This window comes from Sciurus vulgaris, assembly GCF_902686455.1.
Source record: "Sciurus vulgaris genome assembly, chromosome: 13".
NCBI lineage: Eukaryota > Metazoa > Chordata > Mammalia > Rodentia > Sciuridae > Sciurus > Sciurus vulgaris.
In genome coordinates, this window is record NC_136474.1 from 71209480 (window position 1) to 71233851 (window position 24372).

General features: G+C 51.1%; 1 protein-coding gene across 2 annotated transcripts in view; it reads left to right on the forward strand.

Annotated features, from left to right (window-relative positions):
- The window catches only part of ARK2C (arkadia (RNF111) C-terminal like ring finger ubiquitin ligase 2C), a 104350-nt gene that overhangs the window by 32420 nt on the left and 47558 nt on the right, over nt 1–24372 (forward strand). Inside the window, exon 1 of one of the 2 annotated variants that reach the window (XM_079108790.1) lies at nt 21454–21556. The exons of the other annotated variant lie outside the window; for it this stretch is intronic. The gene's annotated coding sequence lies outside the window, so the exon portion shown is untranslated. Of the gene's footprint in view, nt 1–21453; nt 21557–24372 lie in introns of those variants that run through there. 2 annotated transcript variants of the gene reach the window in all.

Genomic DNA, 24372 nt, shown 5'->3' on the forward strand with positions numbered 1-24372 from the left:
CTCAGGTCTCCTTGGTCAAAGTCTGGCCTGGGCTTTGTCTCTGGTTCCATTGGACACCTAGGAGAAGCCAGTAGAACCTTGGCCTGAGGTAATTCAATGCTGTTCTCTTATGAATGGCTCCACAAAGTCGAGTCTTACTCTGATGCGCAGGAGGTCCTAGGTGGTCACTGTGTACTAGAACCTGGCTGTGAATAAGGAAGGGAGCCTGAGTACAGAGAGTCTCGCGTGACAGTTGGCATCGTAGACAGGAGCGGGGACGCCTGGGCTCAAACCCCAGCTCTGCCCTTCACTAGCTGTAACCTCAGGCAAATTGTTTAGCCTCTTTTAACCTCAATGCCCTCTTGTTAACAGTGGGATGATGAGGGCTGAGGATGTGGCTCAGGGGTACAGTGCTTACCTGGCATGCCCAAGGCCCTGGGTTCAATCCCCAGCACCACCAAGAAAAAAAACGTGGGTGGTGGTGCTAACACCCACCTTGCAGAGCTCAGGGCTTAGTGTGAGTTAATACAGGTAGAGTTTAGAGCAGTGCGCGACACACATGTGTTTACTATCTGCATTTCTCTGATGTGTCAGGCCCTGTGGTACTTCCTTGGATTGTTTGATATCATTTAATCATGATTTAGTGTTATTATACTGAGATTAAGAACCCACCATTCAGAGAAGTTAAGCTATCTGCCCAAGTTCACACAGATGAGTGGCCATCCAGGATTTTTGAATCCAGGTCTCTGTGATTTAAAAGTTCATGCTTTTCCCCCTGTGCTGGGCTCTGGGGAAAACAAGAAAAGCAGAAAACCGTCATTATATCCAGGAGCATCTTGGGAGATAATGTGAGATAATGTGAGAGCCAACTTGAGGCCAATAAAAGATGGCGCATCCTGTGGCTGGGCTGAGTCAGGGGCCACCTGAGCTGGGACTTGCTGGAGGGGAAGGAGGCTGAGGCTGAGAAGAGGGACTTGTAGGAGCTCGGTTGTGTGTGCTTGTGTGTGTGTGTGTGTGTGTGTACGCACATATGCACATAAGGGAGTGAGACAGCAGGAGAGGGAGAGAGCAGTGTGTGGAAGAAGGGGTGAGATAGGGCAGCTTCTGGGGAATGTTGGAGGCCTGTTGTGAGTGTCAGGGGAGGTGACAGATGCCTGGAAGCCCTCTGCTGGCTGGTGAGATGTTTTGGTGTGCAGGGTGGGAGTTCCCTCCCCCACTTCCTAACACACATTTCAGTCACACAACTTTGGCTGGTGACAGCTTCTTGTTGGAGGAGGGGGCAGTTTTCCATCAACCTCGTTTTGTGCTGTTCAGCTTTTCTTCCAATGCTCTGGTTTCCAGTGGACAAAGTGACATTTCGTGTGTGCATCTCATTGAGATGGGGGTGGGCCTTTGTTTGCTTTTCCTCCAGAGATCTTGGTACCGGGCTGTGACTCAAGCCCCCTGGGTCCATCTGCTACAAATTAACCCAAGAAATCACTCCTGGAAGAACTGTTGGCCCTACGTGCACGCGCGCACACACACACACACACACACACACCTTGCATTTGGAGATGATCCTGATGGAAACTTTGGGGCCATGGAAGCTTCCAGGAAAAGAAATTTGAAAAGGCCTTGATGCTCCTTTTCCTGTCTTTCTAGCATCGTCTACCAACCTAGGTCACCACCTCCTCTCCCGCTGTGACATAAGGAATAAAATAATACAAAATAACAATTAGCATTTTACGAGTCCTGTAGTAGATCAAACTTGTCTTGTGCTAAGGGCTTCATATGCTATCCTCACAGCATCCATCTGGGGAAGGGTGGGAGATAACATTATTCCCATTTTACAGACAAGAAAACTGAGGCCTCGAAAGGCTAATAAGGCAGCTAATATGATGCTGAGATAAAATCTGAATCAAGGAAATCAGAGGGCAGAGCCTAGTTCCATGAGCTTTGGTGGATGAAGGAGAAAGTTCTGGGGAGACTCTACTTCTTAGTCGGGTCCTTTGATGCACAGGAATGCCTTTTCTGTTCTTGGTTGCAGGGAAAAATCTCATGTGTAGACTCAAGATCCAAGGTATGTGTGGCCCCCAGCTACAGTCATCCCTATCTGTCACACCTTCTCCATTGCTGATCTTAGGCAATCTAGGTGTGGGTGAGGGCCTCCCCAAACCCTGACCCATGGCAGGTGCAATAGGACCCAGGAGCAGGATAAGATTTCATCTCTGTCCACAGAGTCACTAGGTGGCAAGACCCAAGGGACAGTTGTAATGTGACAGAGGCTCACATGTGGCAGAAGGACATCCCAGAGAGCAGTGGGATCCATCCCAGAGGCCAAGATCCCACTGGCTGTTGGAGCTCAGGGAGCAAGAGGTCAATGTGGGCTTTGGGGGACAAGTGGGAACTGGGTATAGGAAAGGGTCACATTCTGAGGGAGTGGGGAGGAGGTCAGGGATGACAGATTGCAATGAACCTAGCATGTTCCTGGCCAAGAAGATGGTTCACTGCAAAGAGGGACATGGAGTACAATGAGGGAGAGGGTATTGGAGGCTGGGCCAGGGAGGGAGGCTAACAGTGAAATTCCATCTAAGGGACAAATGACTCAGGCCCTTGCTGGATCTTCAGCCACACAAGCAAGACTCAGCTGTGTTCTTTGGTAAGGAAAGAAGTTAAAAGAGATCAGGCATTTTAAAAAATTTCCAACCAAAAGAGGGATTTGAACAAAAAGGGTCTTTATGAAGAAGATGATGTCATGGGCGTACAGCAGCAGTTAGTGTTAGTGGCGAACCATGGGGAATGAGAGATGAAATCTTGGGTATCTCCTGGAAGCACTGGTGTTTTTCCGAATGCCGTCCCAGCTTTACATAGGTTTTCTTTCCCAGTGATACAGATGAGGAAACCGAAGACTGAAGAAGCCAATGACCGGGCTAGAGTCAGTGAAAAGGGGCAGGTGGAGTGTGCTGAGTGTGGGCCTTCTACTGTACCACCGGGGTCCTCACTGTCCAGATGGGCTCTCCGAGACAGGCAGGTCACCATTTGTTCATTGTCTGCCCAAATCCACCCACCCAGCAGCTGCTTATCAAATACTAACCCATGAGGACCTGGCCTTGGCTGTGTGTTATTTCTGACAGTTGAGTAGAGAGACCTGGATGGGCCATGTCAGGAGAAGTTCTTGCAGGGTAGAGCCAAGGGATTCATGTTCACACAGAGGTGTCCCTGACGGCAGTGCTTGTGGCTGGGGGTTGGCCAGCAGGTCTTCAAAACCATGTCTCAACAAAGCCCAATTCAGAGGTCCTCACATGGGGCCCTTTAGGGGGTGCTGATCAAGGTGGGGCATGGGTTTCAGGATACAGTCCATTGAAGATGTGAATTGTGTCCCCATAGTCACCTGCTCACTTAGGCAAGCCACTCCACTTCTTCCTGCCTGGGTTCCATCATCGCTCACCTAGGGAACAAATGACACCCCCAGAGGCCCCTGTGGGGCCACAATGGAATACTGCTCTATGACAGAGAGGGCTCTCCTGTCACCTCCATCACCCTTGTCTGGAGCTACCTTATTAGGCTCACTCATGGCTCACCCCGCATTCTAGCTGGCTGCAAGCCTGGAAGAGAGGGACACCACATGGAGAACCAAACCCATGTCACCATGGCAACAGGCCGGCATCTGGATCCCAAGTCCTGGTGGTGCCCTGGGAGAGGCTGGCCTAAGGGGTTAGAGCTCTCTGGCTGGGACTTGGGAGAGGACAGCAGGAAGAGGGAGCTGAGCCTTCTCCTATGGGGGCTACAGGAACAAAAATCTTCTGTTGCTTCTGGCCAGGCGGTTTTATCTGTTCTGCTAAACCCTGGACATTTTGAGAGGCCCAAATCTGTGTGTTTCTCTTCTTCTGACCACACTGCAGCACTGTTACATAAGGGCCTGTGATGTCCAGGAAGCCACTGGGGGCACAGGGAAAAGGAGCTTTCTCCCTGCTACACCCTCCTCTTCTCCTTTCTCTCCCCACAGCCTCCTAATGGTGCCACCACCGGCCCTGGTGATGGCAATGGAGGGAACCCTCCCGCTTGGAAACAGGCCTGGGCGTGTATGCTGAACACTCCTCCCAGAAGGTGGACAGAGGGCTCTCGTCCTTATCCTTCCACACACCAGGGTGAGCAGGAGAGCCTCCCGCCCCATCCATGTGGCCTCCCATGAGTGTCCCCCCACACTGGGCCTCCAGAACCTCCAAGGCCTTGAGTTTGACACCGCGGCACTTGCCGTAGCAGGGCAAATTCTCAGCCAGAGACGAGAGGTAACTGCCGTGCCCGTCCTGTCATTCAGCCCCATAGTTCCTGGGAAGGTGGCTGGCTCTCCAGGCACATGTGGAAAGGGAGGCCCAGAGGGGCTTGAAGGTCTGGGCTAGCCTAGTGAATAGTGGTCCCCATCCAGCCTTCCCGAATGCCCCAGTGTCTGGGGCGGGAAGATTGGTCAAGGTGGGCGCATCCTAGAGGACATAATGTGTCTTGCACTGTGGGTAACCCTGCAGAAAGGGACATGGTGACCAGACAGTACAGCACCCAGTACTGAGGGCTCACTCACTCCTGCTCTCTCCAAGGATGAGGGCTGAGCATCCCTTGGTGGCTCCCAGGGAGCCAGGGACAGCACACCATGGGAGGCTGATGGGTGTGGAGCTGGAGGGAGGTTGCTATCTGCATCCTACACCCAGGGACGCTGAGCTCAGAGTGGCTGGTGCCCCAGGGAGCAGAGCTGAGGCTTGCTGTGCCTTCAGACCCGGCCCTGTGCCCTGGGCCCTCCTGGCAGCTGTCTGTTCTCCAGAAGCAGATGGGACAGTGGCTCCCACAAAGGGGCTGCATGGCATCCGCGTGCAGTTCCCAGGGTAAGCCCAGGCCCCCGTGTTTCCAGTTACTCCTGGTGTTCTTTTCTTCCCTCCATGTGAGTGTAGCCAGCCGGGGCCTTTTTGTCAACCTGTCTCCTGCCTCCCCTCCCACCCAGGGTCCTGCCAGGGAGTCCCTTTCACAAACAAGAATGCAGGGCTGGGCAGCTGGCAGGGGTCACTAAGAGACTTGGGGACTGGCCACATGACTTCATCTATTGAAATAATTTTAATTGATTAAGTTTTATTGTGGTTAAAAAAATATATAAAGCACACTTTCCCAGTTTAGCCATTTTTAAGTGCCACAAGTCAGTGGCGTTACGCATACGCACAAGGAAGCACACCATCCAACCCCAGAGCTCCTCATCTTCCCAGACTAAACCCTTCCCCTTCCCAGTGCCCCGCCCCAGAAACCTTCATTCTGCTTCCTGCCTCTGTGACTGACTGCTCTGGGCTCCTCACATAAGTGGCGTGGACGGGACTTGTCCTGCTCTGGGTCATTTCAATCAGCATAACACCTTCAAGGTTCATCCTTGCGGTAGCAGGTGTCATAACTGCCTCCTCCAGCCAGGTGGCTTGATGCCTTCTCTTTTGCTTTAATTCTTTAGCTATTAAACTTGAAAAAGAAAAAAACAAACAAACAAACAAACAAAAAAAAACAAACAAGGAAACCCTTCTCCTACCCACAGTTTTCAATGGCGGCTCAGTGAATACAGGGCACACAAAAGCAGCGTTGAACGGAGGGGTTGGGATCCCCTCTCTCAGCCTTGGCATCCTGGAGAACCTTCCTAGGAGCTCCTGGGCTTCTGTCCTTATAGATCCACAGTCCTGCAGAGAGGATGCCAGGTCAGGGGAGAGAGGCCCTAGAGCCCACCCATCTGCTGGCACCGAGGAGCCAGCCTTGTCATCAGGCCATCCTCCTTCAATCACAGGCTTCCCCGCTACCCTCAGTTTCCTCTCTACATGTCCTCTTAAAGTCATGGGCCCCACTCAGAGTCCCAGGCCTCCTAACCCTGTGGAGGTCCATAGATCAGATGCACTGTCCTCTGCCTGGGGGACTTGGGGCTTTTCCTGCAAATCTCCTCTAGGCTGACCTTATCTGCACTTGACTCTGTTCTGGGGCCTGGAGAAAGGACCTGATACTGCTTCCCACCGCCCTTCGCTCCCCTCGCTCTGCCTGCCCATGGAGCCTCTGGCTCCCTCCAGCTGCGCTGACTCTATTCCGTTCTTCTCCCCCTGACCTTACCTGCATACCTGCTCTGGACGCCCCCTTTCCCTGTCATCAGAAATGACTTGTCCTGAATCCCGCTGCTCCATGTCTGGTATTCATCGCTTGGTTCTGTGAGTGGTTTCTTGGCCTTACACATCCTGGAACTTCTGTGTTTGTCACACCACTCTTGGTTCACAGCAGTTTTACAAACAGCCAGAGCAAACCTAGAATTTCAGAACCCGTGGCAGATAAGGTGGGTGCCCAATTACAGATGAAAGGAGCACACAGGTCAGAGGACCTATTGGGCAGCCCTCAAACTCATCCACTCTGCTTCTAACAGGCAACAGTGTACTGCGCCAGTTCCAGGCCTGCACTAAGAGCTGGGTGAAGAGCAGGACAGCCTTAGTCCCTGCCTTTGAGGGACCCTGTTTCCATTTCCTTATCTGTAATTTAGGACAACCTGCTTCACAGAGTGTTTGCAGATCCGTGATGAAGAGTGTGTGGTGCTCAGAACAGGGCTTGGCCTGGAGTGAGCCCTGGCAAGCCTGGGTTACCCTGGGTCTTCCCTTAGCTGTGGCTGGGGGCTACATATCTGTAAACACCCCTGATAGCCAGAGTCACCTGTCCTTCCCATCCACTTTCAGATCTCTCTAAATCAACATGCGACTCAAAAGGAATTGAGCTGGGTTGACTGTGGTGGAATCTCTGTGAGATGAGAGACGTCATGGCCCCTGTAGAGATAGGAAGTGAGGTCCAGGGTGAGTAAGGAGCACACCCGGGACAGCACAGTCAAGATAGTCCAGGACACAGGAGGGCACAGTTGAAGTCACAGCCTAGCCCTAGCCTACCAAGTGTGGAAATTTGCTCCTGGTGGGTGAAGAGCAGGAGGCTGGCACAAAGGAGGGGATGTGTTTCTGTCTTTTGAAGCCACTCTGATGAACCTCAGACCCCATCTGTGGCCTGCATCAGCTTTTGTGGGATGTTGCAAAATCCTGTCCCCATCCGTGACTTGGGAAGGGATGTCTTTGGGGATCTTAATGCAGTTTATTGAAGTTAATTCCCTGAATGCTGGTTAAGACTCAATTGTGTACAGAGATTGTGAGAGATTCAGAGAGGTCAAACCCAGGCCCTGTCCCTGAGGACCATCCAGGCTGCTGGGAGGTGGTGGCAGCACATTGCCCATGCGTAAAGAGAAGTTTAGAACAGGTGCTCGTATCAGAACTCCAAATCAGCACACGGCCCCACCATGGGTTGGTTGTTTTAAATGATGAACATATTTACACGCAAGATCTTAAGGTATAAAATGTATCACATTTAAATTTACATCTTCAGTAACGTTTAGTAAAACCAAGACTGGGATTTTGAGACTTAACAGTTACTGTCCTCCCTTTCTCCTTTCCTTCTCTTCCTTCAACAGATATTTCTTGGAACCCAATTTGTGCCACACAATAAATGTGTGTTCTTTGGCAAAGGCAATAGCAACTCGGTTCCAAAATGGTTATGCGTGGAGTGGGCTTCACCCCCTTCTGGGAGCCTCTGGCAGAGGTTTCCTGGGAAGAAACTATGGAAGAGGTGATGAGTGGTATTCCTTAGGTGGAGGGCTGGAGTTGAGGCAGGGGGCTGGGAGAGGGCGTCAGGTATGTTTGAAGACTATGAGCCCAACATCTGGGAGGTCAGAGCATGGTGCAGCTAAGTTGAGGACAGCGACCTGGGGAATAGACAAAGGCTTCATGGAGAAGTTGCTGTTTGGGCACTGTAGGATGAGTAAGAGTTTAACGAGCAAAGGAAAGACATGAGCCAATAAAAGCATAGTATATTTAGGGGGTGACATGCAGGCCACCATGTCCAGGGCAACATGTAGAACAGGGTGGCAGGAGCAAGCATCCCAGACCAAGTTCTGAGGCAGGAGAAGAGCTTTGCATGCAGCGGGTCCGCACAAGGGAGGAGGTGCAGGAATGGAGGAGGGGCCGTTCAAGAGGCCCTTGGGGAGATGGCGGTGGGTGTTGGCAATCATTGAGAGATGAGGCCCATGGATGATGTCCTGGGTTTTGCATTTGAGTGAACCACTCTGCAGATTCCATTAATGTTCCCCAGCCATATATTAACTAGTGGGGGACTAAACTTGAGGGCTCGGATTTCAGAGTGAGGTAAGGACTCACGTGATCCTTGGGTGGCCTGGCTCTCGTCTGACCACACAGCAGTTTCTCTTCTCCCACATTACAGATGAGAAAACTGTGGCCGGGTGGCTGGTTGCAGAGAGACTCAGTGCCAGGGCTAGAAACCAGGCTCCTAGACTTTTCAGCCTGGAGCACATCTTCTAGAACATTCATTCTGTGAACGCTGTGGGAGGAGTGGGTGGGGAGTCGGGGGCTTTTGCACCTCTTCCTACAACTCCTCATCCAAACTGAAGAGGCTCAAGGAGCTTGGGTGCCTTCCCCTCACCAAATCTCACCCACTGTCCCCGTGCAGATGAATTAGCTGAAACCCACCTATGTCAAAGGGAGGGACCCTGGGGTGCTGCATGAGGCTACCCTGCTTCAATAGGACTGTGGGGAGAGGGGAGTGAGCACCAAAGGGCAGCAGCTGGTATCTGGTCCCCATGGTGGGTGTGTAGGGGGGCACTGGGGAAAAGAGAAGGCTTGGGGTCCTCATTGTCCCTGCTGGGAGTGTCCCCTCACCTCTGATTTTACCAGGTGATGAATGAGAGTTACTAGAAACATTATTGTCCTGGCAAGTCCCTCTTTACTCTTTTCTGGTGGCATCTAGTCCAGAGGTTTCTAAGCTCATAGATGTCACTTGTCTTTCTCTTATTTTCAACTTGAAATTTAAAAGAACAAATCAAATTCATAAGACAAAGTGCTATTTTCTTTTCAGGGCTTGTACCTCATTCTTCCAGATTCTAGAAATCTCCACTTAGCTTCATATCCATGGCCCTCCTCTTTGTCCATTTTTATAGATGAGGAGATAAGCCCAGAGAGGCTAAGTGACCTACCTGAGGTCACACTTGCAGGCAGGCCCAGGAAGATGTACGCCATGGCTGCCTCCCCTTCTGTTAACTAGCTGGGGTGAGCAGGGGCACCCGCTAGTCTGAGGGAGGTCCAGGGAAGCTTGCTTAAGGTTCCATAGAGAAGGAAGCGAAGGGGCGACGATGCCATGACGACGCATAGACCACAGCAGTAGTGGCGATGGCAGAGGGTCCCACCACACAGGAGCAGTGCCAGGTACCATCCAGTGCTTCGCCTGAGGGGACTCTGGATTCTGAGTGCTCGGGACTGATACTCCATCCTGTGAACCTGCTGCCTCAGGAAGACCCTGTGCTTGTTGCCAGAGTGCTGGAGGCTCTCATGTGAGTAGGAGCTGGGAGCCTGTGGCTTCTGAGTCCCCTGACACCCCAGTATCTGTGGTTCTGGAGCCCGGAACTCAGCCCATGAGTCCTGGGCTGGATGTTTCTGAGTAGCCACCAGCTAAGGGCAGAGAGAGACCTGGGCAGGACAGGCACCCTCCCTCTGGTGCCCATCACACTTTCTCCAACCCTCCTCCCCTGGTCTCAGAAACTCCAGAACCTGTCCATAGTGGAGACAGAGGTGAGGGACACAGGAAGCAGACCCAGCCCGGCTTGGGTTGCTTTCTCTCTCTGAAACAAATCTGTGGTGGAGAACATCTCTGACTCTCGGGCAGAGACACACGCCTTACTTCTTTGGCTGTGTATGGGAGTGTGGTAAAGCCTTGGATGTGGTGCTCTGCTGGGTCTCAGTTTCCCCCTCTGTAAAACGGGGACAGTGTTGTCATCGCCACTGCCCCAGGGAATGAGCGAAGGGAAATGAGGCCATTCCAGAGTGGGGATTGCCATTGCCACCAGTAGGGTTGGACAGGGGCCAGGCCCATCTTCTGTTGTCTAAACCCAGAACCCAGGTTTTCTCTGCGCTTGCTGTTCCCTGTGTGGTCTCTGAGGAGTCAGGCTTTCCTTGCTGGGACCACAAGGACAAGTCCAGCTCCAGGAAACACTGACCCATGCCAAAGTCACTGGGCTTCCCTGCCCTCTTCCTCCTCCCTGTGCTGTCTCTCCAGTCACAAAGCCTAGCCTGTCTCAGTGGGTCACAGGCTCCCGTACCCCAGGTCTCATGGGGATGTAGCTGTGTCAATGTGGCCTCTCTGCACGCTTTCCAGTTTCTGGAGAGGGAGGAATCCGTCTTTTAAGACTCTCAGAACAGCGCTTCAGGCATGAGCTCCCCACCCCCCACGTGAAGAAAGGCCTTTAGGAGAGATGGCTTCTTCCCTTGCTCGCTGGCCGAGGGCCCGCTCATGCGCTCTCACCACCTCCTTCCCTTGGCCTTAGTGAGCTCCCTCAAGCCCTGGGGTGGCACCTGGGGCAGCTGTGTGGCAGGTTCAGGCCCTCAGGCCCTTTGTCTGGGCATCTCATAAAGAAGGGCTGATTTTGGGGGGCTCAGTATTTAAGTAGAGAGGTTACGAGGTTTTCAACATGGCAAATTCTGGTCTCTGAGCAGTGTGCTCCCTGGCAGCTGGGATCCTGTCCTTCACTCCTCCTGAGAAGCACAGGCCCCTGGAGGCAGGGCTCGCTCAGGTCAGCCGCTGGGGAGGAAGCAGGGTTCTGCCACCCTGGCCTGGTGCCATCAGGGCCTCAGGGCTGCAGGCGCCTCTGGCCTCCTGCTGGGCCCTCCCCGGGGCTGCAGCTGCAAACCTGTGCCTTTCAGAGAGTCTGTCTTTTCTCCCCGCTTTCTCTCCCGCTCCTTTTCTTCTTCACCCCTCCCCTTGTACACATTTCATGTTTAAAAAACAGGACGCGTTCATCAAGTGCCAGTCTCTTGTTTCCCACTGTATATTTTGCTTACTACTGAAGAGAAAATCTGCCCTCCCTGTGGATCCGCAGGCTCTGCTGGCACTTGTGCATCTTAAGTTTCCTGCCTTTCCAACTGTCCTACATCAAAGGTCCATCTCCTCTGATGTCCACCCCCGTCCCATGAGGATGAGCAGGAGTTTCCCCTGTGAGTTGGGAAAGTTAGAGAGGTCCTGAAGCTCCTGAGCTGGCAGGAGGCTTCCCTCTGGGTGGGGAGGAGGCAGAATCTGGGCAGGGTCCGAGAGACCCCCTCTCACCTCCAACTCTGGAACCTCTGGCCCTCTCAGCCTGCCAGGGATATGTGGGAGGTTCCCGCTGTGCTAGGGAGTTTTCCCAGAGAGTTTGCTGCTTCATTTTCAATGGGGCTTCAGGGAATTGATGTTTATGATCCCCTCCTGCCTCCCTTCCTGTCACCAGCTAGGCCAGGATCAGGCTGAGGGCCTGTGCAGGCCAACTAGACACTGGCTGTTATGGTGGACGTGGACCAGAAGGGGCTGCCCAAGAGGGACATGCCTACAGACCCCAGCAATCTGGGAGAGACAGTGAGTGACGGGGACTGAAGTTAGACGGTCCATCTAAATTAACACCAAAGTAAAAGTTTCAAACTGTTCAAAACACAATTATCTTATAAATATATACAGATTTATTTAATTTGCAAATGAGGGAACCAAGACAATAATGCTCCCAGTTGAAAATAGAATGAGAAAAACTATGTACACATGTGTGCATCTGTATATGCATATATATGTGTGCATAAACATACACATTATTGGGGAAAAGAATGCTGGAATAAGATTGCTAAATAAGAAAGATATAAAACCGGTTGATGTCCAGGAGGACAATAAAACCATAACCTCTGGTGTCGCAGTGTCCATTCAACACAAATCACCATCACACGACTAGTTCTCTAATGCTAGCACCTAAATGTAGATAGTCTGGGCTCTGCTCAGTGGTAAGTCAAAGTGATTTTGTCCTGGAAGGCAGATGCCCCTCAGGCTGTTCTGTTTGTTAGACCACGTGCTGGCATGGCTGAAGGACACACAGACCTCCTTTTGCTTTATTTCAAATATTTGGATATGTATTTTTTTTAAGAGAAAGAGAAGCAGTTAAGGATTGAAACAGAAATTCCAGCCAGAGAGAGCTTGTGACAGAGATGGTCAAGACTTAGTCCATACAGCAGGGTTCTTACATCCAAAGAGGTTGTCCTGGCTCCATGTGCAGCCCTGCCCTTCCTCCAGCCATTTAAAATTCTACTCTGGTCATTGAAACAAGCTGGACACTTCAGTTGGACCCAAGTCCATGTCTGAGGCCTTATGAAGCTGTGGGTGTGGTTCCTGTAGTTGACCAGTCTTACTGAGGACCTTCAGACTGGTTGTGTGTGTGTGTGTGTGTGTGCGCGCGCACGCGCGCGCATGTGATTCCTCTTGTTTATTATCCCAGGAACTCTCTCCTTCAGGGTTGTGCCCAGAGCTGACTAGCTCCTATTTTCTATCCTCTCCCAAATCCATTGCTTTTTCCTTGAAAATTTCCCGTGGACACATGACACTCCTCTGCTGTATTCCTGACCCACAGGCACACACATAGCCCCCATCACATAAGCAAGCCCACCCCTCAGATGACTCGCAGAAGCAGCAGAACCTCCCTTCTCCACCTTCTGCCTCTTCCATTTGGGCCATGGGTGGCCCATTTTGCATGAGCTAGAGAATGCCTCCCTTCCTACCGAAGAGGCAGGCAGAGCCAGGGTACACGCATGGCTGCTTCTGCCCCACTCACCCGTTTCTGGACACCTCAATGCACTGAATGGCAGCCCCATTTCCTCCCCCTCAGAGATGTTCAGAGTGGTCTCCAGGGCTCCCTTCAACCTCTCAGTTGGCAAAAATGTCCCAGTGGGGGATAGTCCGACCAGCACTGGCATACATCCTCAGACATCCAGCTCACCATGCTGGTGCCAGCCGTGTCCCACAAATGGGAGAATATGGTGACTGGGACAGTGTGATGTCAGGGGCCAGGGGGAGCCCATCCTGCCCAACCAATTACGAGGATGCTTTCTGGGTCCCAAATCCAATGGCACAGATATGAGAGTCATTTTGTAAGTTCTCCTAAGGAGATGGAAGTGGGGGCTCATTTTCACAAGTGGAGGTAAATGATTGACAACAGATTGTCTTGTCTGGAGGCTCTAGATGTTAGATGGACTTTGTGTGTGTGTGTGTGTGTGTGTGTGTGTGTGCGCGCACGTGTGTGCGTGTGTGCATGTGTGTGTGTGTGTGTGTGTGTGTGTGTGTGTGTCGTGGCCTGCAAGATGGTTAATTCAGGAAGTCAAATGAGGGGTGATGGGGAATTAAATAAAACAAACAGACACAGAACAAGAGAAAAAGCTGGGACCCGGTGGGCACCACACTCTGATGGAGTGCAATGACCATGAGTCAGTTCAGCGCATTTATTATGTAAGTTTTATCACAGAAAGGGTTACTGTGGGAAAGTTTCCTCAAAGCAAATGGAGCCAAGGTCATGAGTATGAGCAGCCCATTGATTATTAGCTTGTGCCCATAACTTTCTACTGGTGTCTGAAACTCAAGGTTAAGAACTGAATAGGAAGTTCCTATTGAACAGGGCTTCACCATAGCAACTGGGCCATCTCAATTGGCACCTTTGCACTGAGAGTTCTCCAAAGGGGCTGTGCCTGTGTCACAGGATAGTTCAAAACCCATAATTCAGTCACCTCTCCCTACACGTGTGTGTGTGTATGGAGGAGTTCTGAAGAGGAGTTTGAGTTTGAGGTTGGGAGCTTTTCCTTGGTGGTTCTGCTGGCTCTGGGGGACATGGAATGGTCTCTAGAGTGTTCCCCCTCCCAAATTCCCCAATGCTGCTCCTTTCTGCTGATGGGTGGCAGCGGGAACAAACCTTCCTTTCAAACACTTGGGGAGAAAATCTCAAAGCACACCCACAGCCCCCATCTGGAAGTGTCAGCTCTCAGCCTTGGAGTGTGAGCTGAGTACCCCCACTCCCTCTCAGAGCTTCTTCCTGCCTCCCCTGCCTCTTGCTCCCTGCCTGCAGTTTGGCAGGACCCCCTGAGGTAATTAATTAATAAATCAGTGTTTGCCTTCCTCTTGGAAAAGTGATTTTTTTTTCCCCTCTGTAAGTGATAAGTGTCTCAGTGGAGCCTGGTGAGGTGTCGGGGGCGGGAGGAGTGGCATTTATTAATTGGTGCCAAGAAGACTGTAATACTGTCTCCATAAAATGAGGGGGTGGGGCCAGATGACCTCATGGTGCCTGCGGCCCTGATGCTCTGGCTCACCGAACCCCTTGTCTGCAGGAGGGAGTTGCTTTCAGGTCATCTGGGCCTCTTTCTTGGTTGATTTGCCAAAAAGGAGGTTTGGGGGTCCACCCACAGCCTCATGAGGCCTCAGCAGCAAATGTCTCGGTCCATCAGTTCAGGGGAATGCTCTCGTGAGTGAGAGGGGAAAGCAGCTGGGTACCCACTGAACTGGGCTTGTCTTCCTCCCCCTGCTTCCTTGCTAACACTGGCAAGGCAGGCTCAATAAAAGGCCTCCCTGTTCACACATGAGGATCTGTGAACTCTCTGACACCCTGGCTGCTCTTTCTTGCCAGCATTGTCATCACTGTCACCCTCACCATCACCTCTGACACTTGTATGATCTGATAGTTTAACAGGTACCATTGTATATAGTCATTACAATTGAGACACAAATTCCCTCTATGAAGGAGCTGGGGTAGTTATAACCACCATTGTTTTATGGGAAGCAGAGGCTCAGAGGAGTTAACAGCAATTTTCTTTTAGGACCAGTAAGAACTGAGGCCAAAACTAGAATTCAGGTCTTTTCCTATGTTGCTTTATGACTTGACCTCACATCCGTCTACTCACCCATTCACTAGAATTCAGGTCTTTTTCTATGTTGCCTTATGTCTCGAATTCACATCCATTCATCTGTCCACCCACCCATTCACCCATCCACACATTAATTCACCTATCCATCTTGTCTATCCACCCATCCACCTATAAACCCACCCACACATCCACACACTCATTCATCCACCCACTCATCCATCCATCCATACATACATACATACATCAACCCAATAGATAATTATGTGCCCATTTCATGCCAACCATGTACACATAGGTAATAAACACAAGAAGGCCCTTCCCCTCCCCCAAGAGCTGTCGATTTAGGGGAGATTCTCCTTTTGAGAATTGTGCCATCTCTAGTGGGAAGAGCAGGGTATACTTGGGAGCCTGGTCATGAAGCTCTAAGAGGAACATTTTGTTATCACTTCCCACCATTTCCTTCTTCCTTCTGCCTGCAGCAAACTGGATTTTTTGTTTTTGTTGTTGTTTGTTTTTTGTACCAGGGAGTAAACCCAGGGCACTTAACCACTGAGCCACATCCCCAGGAATTTTTAAATTTTTAAATTTTGAAACAGGGTCTTGCTAAGTTGCTTAGACTGATCTTGAACTTATGATCCTCCTGCTGCAGCCTCCTGAGCCACTGGGATTGCAGGCATGTACCATCACAGGAGTGCACCACCATGCCCAGTGGATTTGGGTAATTCTTGGGGATACTCCACCTTCTCATTTCTAGAAACGCTGGCATGGTGAACAAGACTGGGATGGAGGAGCAGCTACACACTTGCAGAGGGAAGGAAGTACATTGCTGTTTTGGGGCTTGCTGGGTGCTGGCGCCGGACCAGGTCCTTTGCAAAGATATCTGTTTAATTTTGTCCTCACAGTAGCCTGGAGGGACAGCAGGCAGGATGGAGACTGAGGTGCTCTGCATAAGTGGACTAGGTCAGGAAAACTGGCTCCTGGTGGTCTCACAGCAGTGAGATCCTTCTGTACCATGTCAGTACACAGCCCTGGTCTGGCCAGCTCAGGAGACAAGTTTCTTGATGTCCTGTGGTTCTCACACTTCAGTGTCCAACTGAAGCAAGTGTGAGAAAAAGACGGATAGCCAGGCCCCGCCTCCAGAGTCCCACCCAGTGAGTGAGAGTGGAGGATGGGGGTCTCATTGAAACGCCCCCTCCCAGTGATATATGGTGCTGGGGACCACTCTGAAGTGAGGAAAGCAGTTTCCTCTGGACAGTGGAGGCATTCAGGGTGAATCCAGTACGAAAACGGCATTTAGTCTGGGGATAAAGAATGTGTACAGGAGTTGGTATTCCAGGACTTGTAGGAGGGAATCTTACGTGGATGTTGGTGCCAAATTCCCCTTGAGGCTGTGCAAAATGTGGAAATCCCTGAGTTTTTCGAGCACAACTTTGTGTGTGTGTGTGTGTGTGTGTGTGTGAGTGTGTGTGTGTGGTGCTGGGGATTGAACCCAGGGCCTTGTGTTTGTTAGGCAAGCTCTCTACCGCCAGGGCTATATCCCCCGTCCTCCCAGCCCAACTTGAGTGTAGTTATGGACGGTTGGAAGAGTCAAGCAAGCAGGCCATGTAAGATCAATGGACGAGAACAAACCAGAAGCCCTCGCCAGCTTTAGCTCTGGAGGGATATAGTGGGAGTGGAAAGGATTCCAATCCCTCTGACTGTGGACTTCTGAGAGCCCAGGGTCAGGTCGGGGGCCTGGTTGTGCCCAAAACAGATTCTTAAAGCAGAAGGTGACCACAGGGGTTATCTAATTACAGGGACAGCCAGTGTGAGGCATGCAGGTTGTCAGTCCCGATCACGGACCGGGGCAGACAGGTCTAATCAGCTGCGTAGCTTTCCGCCAAGCCCATAGGCAGCATCTGAACTCTAACATGGCCTTCAGGCTGGGACTTTCCAAGATTCAAGTTGGCACATGGGTTCCATGTAGATCTCTTTGCCATTCCCAATCTATCATTGCCCTCCGTGCAGTGATCACTGGACACATGAGGCATATGAAGCAGAAAGATGGAAAGGGGCTAGCTCAAGTTCACATGGTTCTTCAGGATTAGAGCAGCGCAGTGAGAGAATGTGGCATTTTCAGAGGGGGCTTGGGTTCCCTGGCTAGGCAACTTTGGGAACTCCTGTGTGCAGTGGCACTGCTACCCCACAGATTCATGACCCATGGTATATGCAAGGCTTGGGAAGGGTCAGCAGGAAAGAAAACTTGACTTTTAAACTTGGAGCTTCCTACATGCATTTGGTCCTTGGATTCCTTTGGCGGCTTGGACACTGCTCCATCTCTAGAATAATTTCTTATGGGATAGATGGAACCCTGTAGGCTGAGCAAACCCATCTGCAGCACTCCCACTGTCTGAGGCAAAGGCAAAGGGTCTGCCTTTGCCCATGGTCAAGGGCTCAGGGTGCACCCACAGTCTGAGCTGAGCGAAGTTTTCCTCACCTGGGATCTGGGGTGTAAGGAATCTTTATGGCTTCTTTTCACTGTGATGGTTTAGTCTTCTCAGATGGGGAGTATGTGGGGGTACCATGGACCTGCTCACTAAATCCTAGTCCACAAGAATAAGTGACTTTTTGCAAGGTGGTTTTAGGATTAACCAAAGAAAGTTCCATTTCCCTGAATAAGGTGTAAGCCTAGAGAACTCAGAGATGTGTTCGTGTGCAGAGGTGGGTGTGAGGGAAAAGGTAGCACCCCACTGGGTGATAGAGCACCTGCTTAGCATGCGTGAGATTCCAGTTCAGTCCTCAGCACCATGCAGACAAAAACAACAAACCAAAACCAAACAATGCAAGAATCAAGACCTAATATAAAGGTTAAAAGAAGAAGATTTAACAAAAGACACAAAACATTGAAATAGTTGTCATGAAACACATGTACTTAACTCTGAGACAGCATATGGGATTTCTTTAATAGTTTACTGACGCGGTTTACAAAGGCTTCTTTCTATGAGACCCAGAGTACTCTCTTGGCTCAAGGTTCACAACAGATTGGGGACAACCAATTGGAAGGGGAAGGACAGGCTTAGGGACCCCAGAACTGGTAATGAGAGGAGTGGGTACATAGTCATCCTGTATCATAACTCACCATTAGGTAATTAGGACCCTAAAGAAACAAGAGTCCACTGTGTTTAGACACTGCTTGAGGAGCCTGAACAAGCGTGTGAGCATTTAGGAAAGGTTTCCACGCTGAATGATGGAGATTAAATGGGTAAGTTTCTGTTACAGGGAAAATTCACTTATGTGACTCTTTCCCAACAATGTTGATAAATGAAACATCACTCAAAGTTCTAAATGCTCTAGATAAATTCCCATGGGACAGACACATAATATGTCATAAAAAAAACAAAGCATGTCAATCATCTAATTCGACTCTTCTGTTTTGTGTGCGTCTGTAGGCACAGAGACATTCCGAAGGGGTGGGAGGGAGCCACCCAGCCAAAGGCCCCCAGGCGATGGGGGAAGGGACAATCTCCCCCCCACTCAAGGTCCAGCATTTGCTGTTGTCAAAGGTGACTGTCCAAACATAGATTTCCAGGCTGCAGGACTTGAGCCCACCTGGGGGGTTTGGGGCCCTTCTTAGGTTTTATTGGAGCTAGAGCCACCTTCTCAAGAAGTGAAGTGGCCATTTCTAACCAGTCATCATGCTGTCCCCACTTCTCCCTGGCTTGTCCCTGCTCTCTGCCTAGCTGCACCTGTTCCATGACTCCTTGGGACTCTCTTGGTGGACTCTGGGTTGATTCCTCCTCTGACCTCACCCTGAACATCCAGCCCCTCCTTCCCTTCATGGTCTAAATCGCCCCCATCTTTCCTGCCAGTGACAAAGCCTCACAGCCTTCCCCAGCCTCTCAGAATCCTGTGATTCTTTCTTGTTCTTGCTCCTTGGGGGTGGCATTGGTACAGGGTCGGAGATTAAGGCCAAGGTGAGGGTCTTGCGGGGAACTGCACGGACTCCATCTGCTGTCCCTGGCCTGACAGCAAATGGCCAAATGGCAATGATTGGAGAAGGGTCACCCTTCACTGACTGATCACACTGGCCAGTTTCTTCTTTGTTTCCTTTTTTCTGTAGGACAGTTAGTCCATCAGTCCCTTTCACGAGCACTTATGGTGAGTAGACAGTAAGACTAAGGAGATAGGAAGCACCACAATCAGACTATGACTCAGAATTGCTGGGTTCAAGTACCAGATGTATTCCTGAACTGGGTGCCCTTGACCCTGGTACTTCATTTCCCTGATCCGTATAATGGGAATATTAACACCACATAGGGGTGTGAGGATCAAGGCACATAAATCACTTTCCGAAGCACTCAGTAAATGGAAGGGATTATTCTCCAAGAGGGGATATTGGTTGTCTGGCACCTCTGCCATCTATAAAACAGGGTCACTGAAATTCTTAAAAGCAGTAAGTGATGGGGAAATTCTTCTAAAGTTCCGACTGGCCAGCTTAGACTTGGCTCCGGGTGGTTGTGACTGAGAGTTCCCACTTCTCAGGGTTGTGGACAAAATGTTGCCAGTTCCCTCTCCATTGGCGGGGGCTGCCATTTATTCATTCTTTATGGTTTACACTTCATAGAGCACTTTGTGGCTTCTGCTCTCATTGGGGGTAGGGCAGGAGATTGGGGTTTGAGGCCCAGTGCTTTCTTCCCAGTGTATAACCTGGAGCAAGACCCTCAGCCTGTCCCCCTACTGCTCTCTGCTCAATGGATGGCATCTCTGCTCTTTCCAGTTGTCCTGAGAATCAGAGGTCAGGTGCAAAGCTGAGCACTGCACCTGGTTCAATGCGTGTTCTCCTTTCAGGGAAATGACAATGTTGGTGTGCTTGACATCGCTCCACCCACCACCCTCATTCATCATGGTGGGACCTGGGCTCCTGGGACATCCTGGGGCAAGCCCTGGCGGGCAGGGCTAGTTTGAGCAGCAGGCTCTCCCACCTTCCCTCCAGTCTGAGCTGTTCTGCTTGGTTTGTGGATATTAAAGTAAGTTTGCACATCACGGACTAGTGGTCACCCAGCTGCTTTCCTGTGCTGTGACAATTGAAGAGCTTGGGACATAGTGTCCCCCTCCCCACAGCAGGTTTCCCCACTCCCACCCTGCCACACACACACACTCAGCATTCACTCCTGCCTATGTGTGTGTTCCCATGCCACTCCCCTCTCGCCCTGACCCCTTCCCTGACCTTCACTATGAATTCTGCCTCTTCCCCAAAGGTGTTTGAATCACTCCAGCCCCTCTGCTGCCTGAAGGATCCATGGAACATTTGATGGGATTTGGCTTGGGGCTTCTCCAGGAGTCCTGTATGTCTACCCCACAAGTTTCTCCAACTGAGACCCCCAGTACCCTCTTTTGGTCTCCTGCTGCCCAAATTCAGTAGAAATGGACAGCTCTTGAGAGCCACTCTGGGAGTCCTTGATGGGCTATGGGCTGCCCCTGTGGGGCAGTGGACATGGGCTCAGGAGAAGCTGGCCCGGGAGCACATGGATGGGGTGAAGGGTCTGTCTACTGGGGAAGACCTGCAAAAGGAGGTCTAGGCTGGTGTAAACTGACTATCCCTGGGGTTCAGCATGACACTGTTCCTTGCTGGGCATTCTCAGATACCCAGCTCTAGACTGAGCCTGTGGGAGGGGCAAGCCTGCCACTTCTGCACTCAGGAGGAAAACATGCCTTTGTGGAGTTGAACTGACAGCAAGATGACTCACACCGGGACATTATCAGGGGACTCCCAGTCATGCTTCCCCGTGCATCCAGCTTCCAGGAACCCAAGAAACAGCATGTAGGAGCTCAGAGTGAAACCAGCGGTCCTGAGGTAGCCTCCTCACTCCCTTGGCACAGAGACCCGGAGGGACCCAGGCACTTGCTCACAGTCCCACAGCCACTTAGTGGCAAGATGAACCCTGCAAAGTTGGGGGACTCAAATGCTGCTGTATCAGCCTCACAAACTCAGGTTTGTCATGGATCAGATTTGCTGAAATTGTGGGTCTATATTTAAAAGCAGCTTCCAGAAACGGCATTGTGTATGAACTCTATAATCACAGCCGAAAGGCTGTGTCGCTAGTTTCATCTGACCACATCTGGCAGTGTTCAAGGAGAACTCTCTGGGGTGACTATCCCCAGTCTTTATATTAGGGTGGTAGAGGAAGTCCCAAGGTGATAAGAGAGGGATGGTCAGACCCCACCCGCCCGCCAGGAATTCTCTGTGAGAGGCCTCTGCCCCAGCAATGGTTTTTAGACTTGAGATCCACATTGTCTTCTCTTCACCTGAGGGTTTCATAAAAGCAGTTGGGGGAGGCTCCTTTCTCTTTCTTTCCACAGTTTCAAGCCTGGCCTGGGCCAGGACCCCTCCCCTCCTGTCTAGGCAGGACAGGAACTGGTCCTTATCAAACGTGAGGTCTTAGACCTGAATCACTCACTGCAAACTTTGGTGTATCTTCTGTGTGTCTCAAACCTTCCCTCCCAGGAAGCCATGTTCCAATACTCAGGGGTTTGGGCTGCTGTGCTGGGGTCAGCAGGGAGATAGCCCTGTAAGTAGAAAATCTGTGGACATGTAGTGTTCTGGGTAGAATGCCAGGTCATGTGGTACAGTTGGGTTCTGGAGTCTGACTGGAGAGGGTTCAAAGCCTGCCTCTTCCACTTAATAGTCATGAGGCCCCTTAACTCTTCTGAATCCCAGCTGCCACGAGGCTTAGAGGAGCAAGGGCACCCACTGCCTGATGGAGACCCAGGATGACCCAGGAGAGGCTCCAGTGGGCTGGCTCCAGCTCCATGGGAAGCAGGCAGACCTGCCATAGGTGAGCTCACCTTCTCTGCTGGCTTCCTGCTGCCCCTGGAGGATGCACACTCTGCTGCAAACCATGCTCTCACTAATTTCCTTCCTCTGGAATCCTCTTGCTTGACTAGCCTTGATAAGACAAATGTGGCCCCTTGCAGAGAAGACTTTAAACTGGTTGAAACCATGGACTCGAAGTAAGAAAGTGCTTGCTCGGATTTCATCATGACAGTGTCATGTGTCCGGGGCAAAGGCAAGCATGGCCCTGGTCTGGGAATCTGTCGTTGTACAGCCTCTGCACCTCCAATCATGTTCCCTGCCCAAGTCTGGGACAGTGTCCTCATTCTAGCCTGCCAGCTGTCCCTGAAATTCAACTGTGTTGGATTTACTCCTGCGAGACCTCCCCATTCCCTACCAAAGGGTCAGCTGCCTGATAGCCAAGTGATCCTGGGGGACTTCTGCCACTGTGGGTGCGTCTCTCCACCTTTCCCTGTCTGCAGCCAGCCGGCCTCAGGTTTTGCTTTCAGCTAAGTACTGAGGTGACAGAGGAGGAAGTTTCTTGGAGGCACAATTGATCAAATGGAAAGTTTCCGTTGGTTTGAAGCATATGCATAATTAACTAATGACCCTGGTGGGGTGACTTTCAAATTAGCTCTAATAGAGCCCTCCCACACAACCCCAAATTCCAACAAACTGGAAATGCTGAGCTCCTAGGGTGCTTCTGCAAGAGCCAAAGTCTTTCTAAATTGACAAAGGAAGGTTCCAGTGTATTTTATCATGGCTAGTTCTTTGAGAACAGTGGCTCTGGTGGAGGATGCAGGGTAACTGAACCTGAGCATTTGATGAACGGGAATGTTCTTGTGCATGGGGCTTTGCTCCAGCGTGCTACGAAATTCATGCAAAGCCTCACTGTGATTGTGGAGATGGCTGCCTGGACCGTAGTATCCCAGCTGCCAGAAACCCAGAAGCGTCATACAGTCTGTCCTTCTTGTGGATCTCAAGCTTACACCTAAATCAGTCCAGACTAACTGGACTCCCATTTTACAGAGCTATAGGGTGGATGCATTCAAAGAGGGAAGGTGAGTCAGCTATTTTCAGCACCATGTTTGCTATGAGTGGTTTCCCCTGAGCCTCTTAGAAAGGGGCAGGGGCCCCTGAACCCCACATCTCCAGGGGCCTGTATGACCATCTCCTCTGCTGCTTGCTGTGTGCCTGAGGCAGGGGCAGGGGCTGGTTTCTTGCATTGGCACTGGATAATTCTTTGGGGGCTGTGTTCAGCCGCATCCTGGCTTCTCCCTACTAGACACCAGCCGCACTCCTGCCCCAATTTTGACAGCCCAAACTGTCTCCCGATGCTGCCAAATGTTCCCTGGGTGCAAGATGGCTCCCACTTGGGGCACATCATTACTGAGCATACCTCATCACACTCCGTCCTCACAGTTGATTCCTTTTGAGGAATCCACTTGAACATCACCCTTGCTTTACAGATGCATTTGCCAGGGCTGAACTACTTCAGTCACTTTTTTGAGTGACTTCAGTTGCTCAGTTGGTGGATGGCAGGGCTACGACTCAAACCTGAGTCTGTCCGGCTCCACATCTGTGATTTTAACCATGATTCCTACTGCAGGGGATAAGATCTTGTTCATTCTCTGACGCTCCAAGAATCTGAGGCTCTCAGCGGGAGTGTACCTGGAACGTGCCTAAGTGGCTTTTGGAGACAGGAGCTAATTGGCAGTGTTTCAGTACAAGAGTCCCAAGTTAGGGATTCTCTTCCTCCAGTGGCTTTCTGGGGCCAGATGGCAGATGAGTGGCAGGGCTGCTTTCCTGCTGCAGTGGGTTGTCTGGTTGGGACTGGTATTGGTATCCATTGCCACAATAATGCTTTGTGATAACTCACCCAACACTCAGGGACTAAGAACCCCAGTCCTTTATAACTGCTCATCATGCTACATAGAAGAATGTGTCCTTCCGGCCCCACATCAGCTCAGCAGGGCTCCTTCATTACGTGGCTTGCTTCTCTTCCCTAGGCTCTGTTCTGTGTCTCTGGACTGGGCTGGGACAACGGGACTGACTTGCTCCATGGGGCCTCTGTGGTCCAGCAGGTTAGCTCAGCCTTGCTCACACGGTGGAGGCAGGAATCTGAGAGACAGAGAGCAACGTGACTGTGTGCTGAGGTCCAGGCTCAGAACTGCAGCTGTCCCCTCTGCGTTATTCTACTGACCAAAGCAAGTCCAAAGCCAGCGAAATTGCAGGGTGGAAAACAGACTCTACAGCTTGACTGGAGCAGTTGCTGGTCACATTGAAACAAAGTGGAGACAGAGAGGGTATCACCAAAGCCATCTTGTATTTGTTCTCTCTTGGTGCTCATCTGGACTTCTGGCTTAGCCACCAGAATCCCAGGGAGAGAGGGAGGGGAAATGTCAGCAGGTTCAGGCTTCTGGAGAGAAATTCTAGCTGCCTGGATGCAGGTCTCCTGTCACCAGTCAGGACATGGGCTCCATGAGGGTTGGGACTAGGTATGTCCCTCCCACTCTTTCCCCCATCCGAGTCCTAAGACCTTGCAGGTTCCTGGCACATAGTAAAGCCTAAGCTAAGAGTAACTAAATGTGAACTCAATTCACTTTGCTTACATCAACTCACTTCAGTGTAACTGGATTTCAGTGGTCTTCTTTAAGTGCCTACCGTCTGTTCAGCTCAACGCTGTGCAATCCAAAGGGGTGAAGGACTTGTTCAGTTCTCAGCCTGGCTTTCAGGGCCAGGAACCAAGTACAGGCGTGGCCCACAGGGGACTATGAAGAAGGGGTTGGAACAGTTTTGGTAGTGCTGGCCTTGCACCCC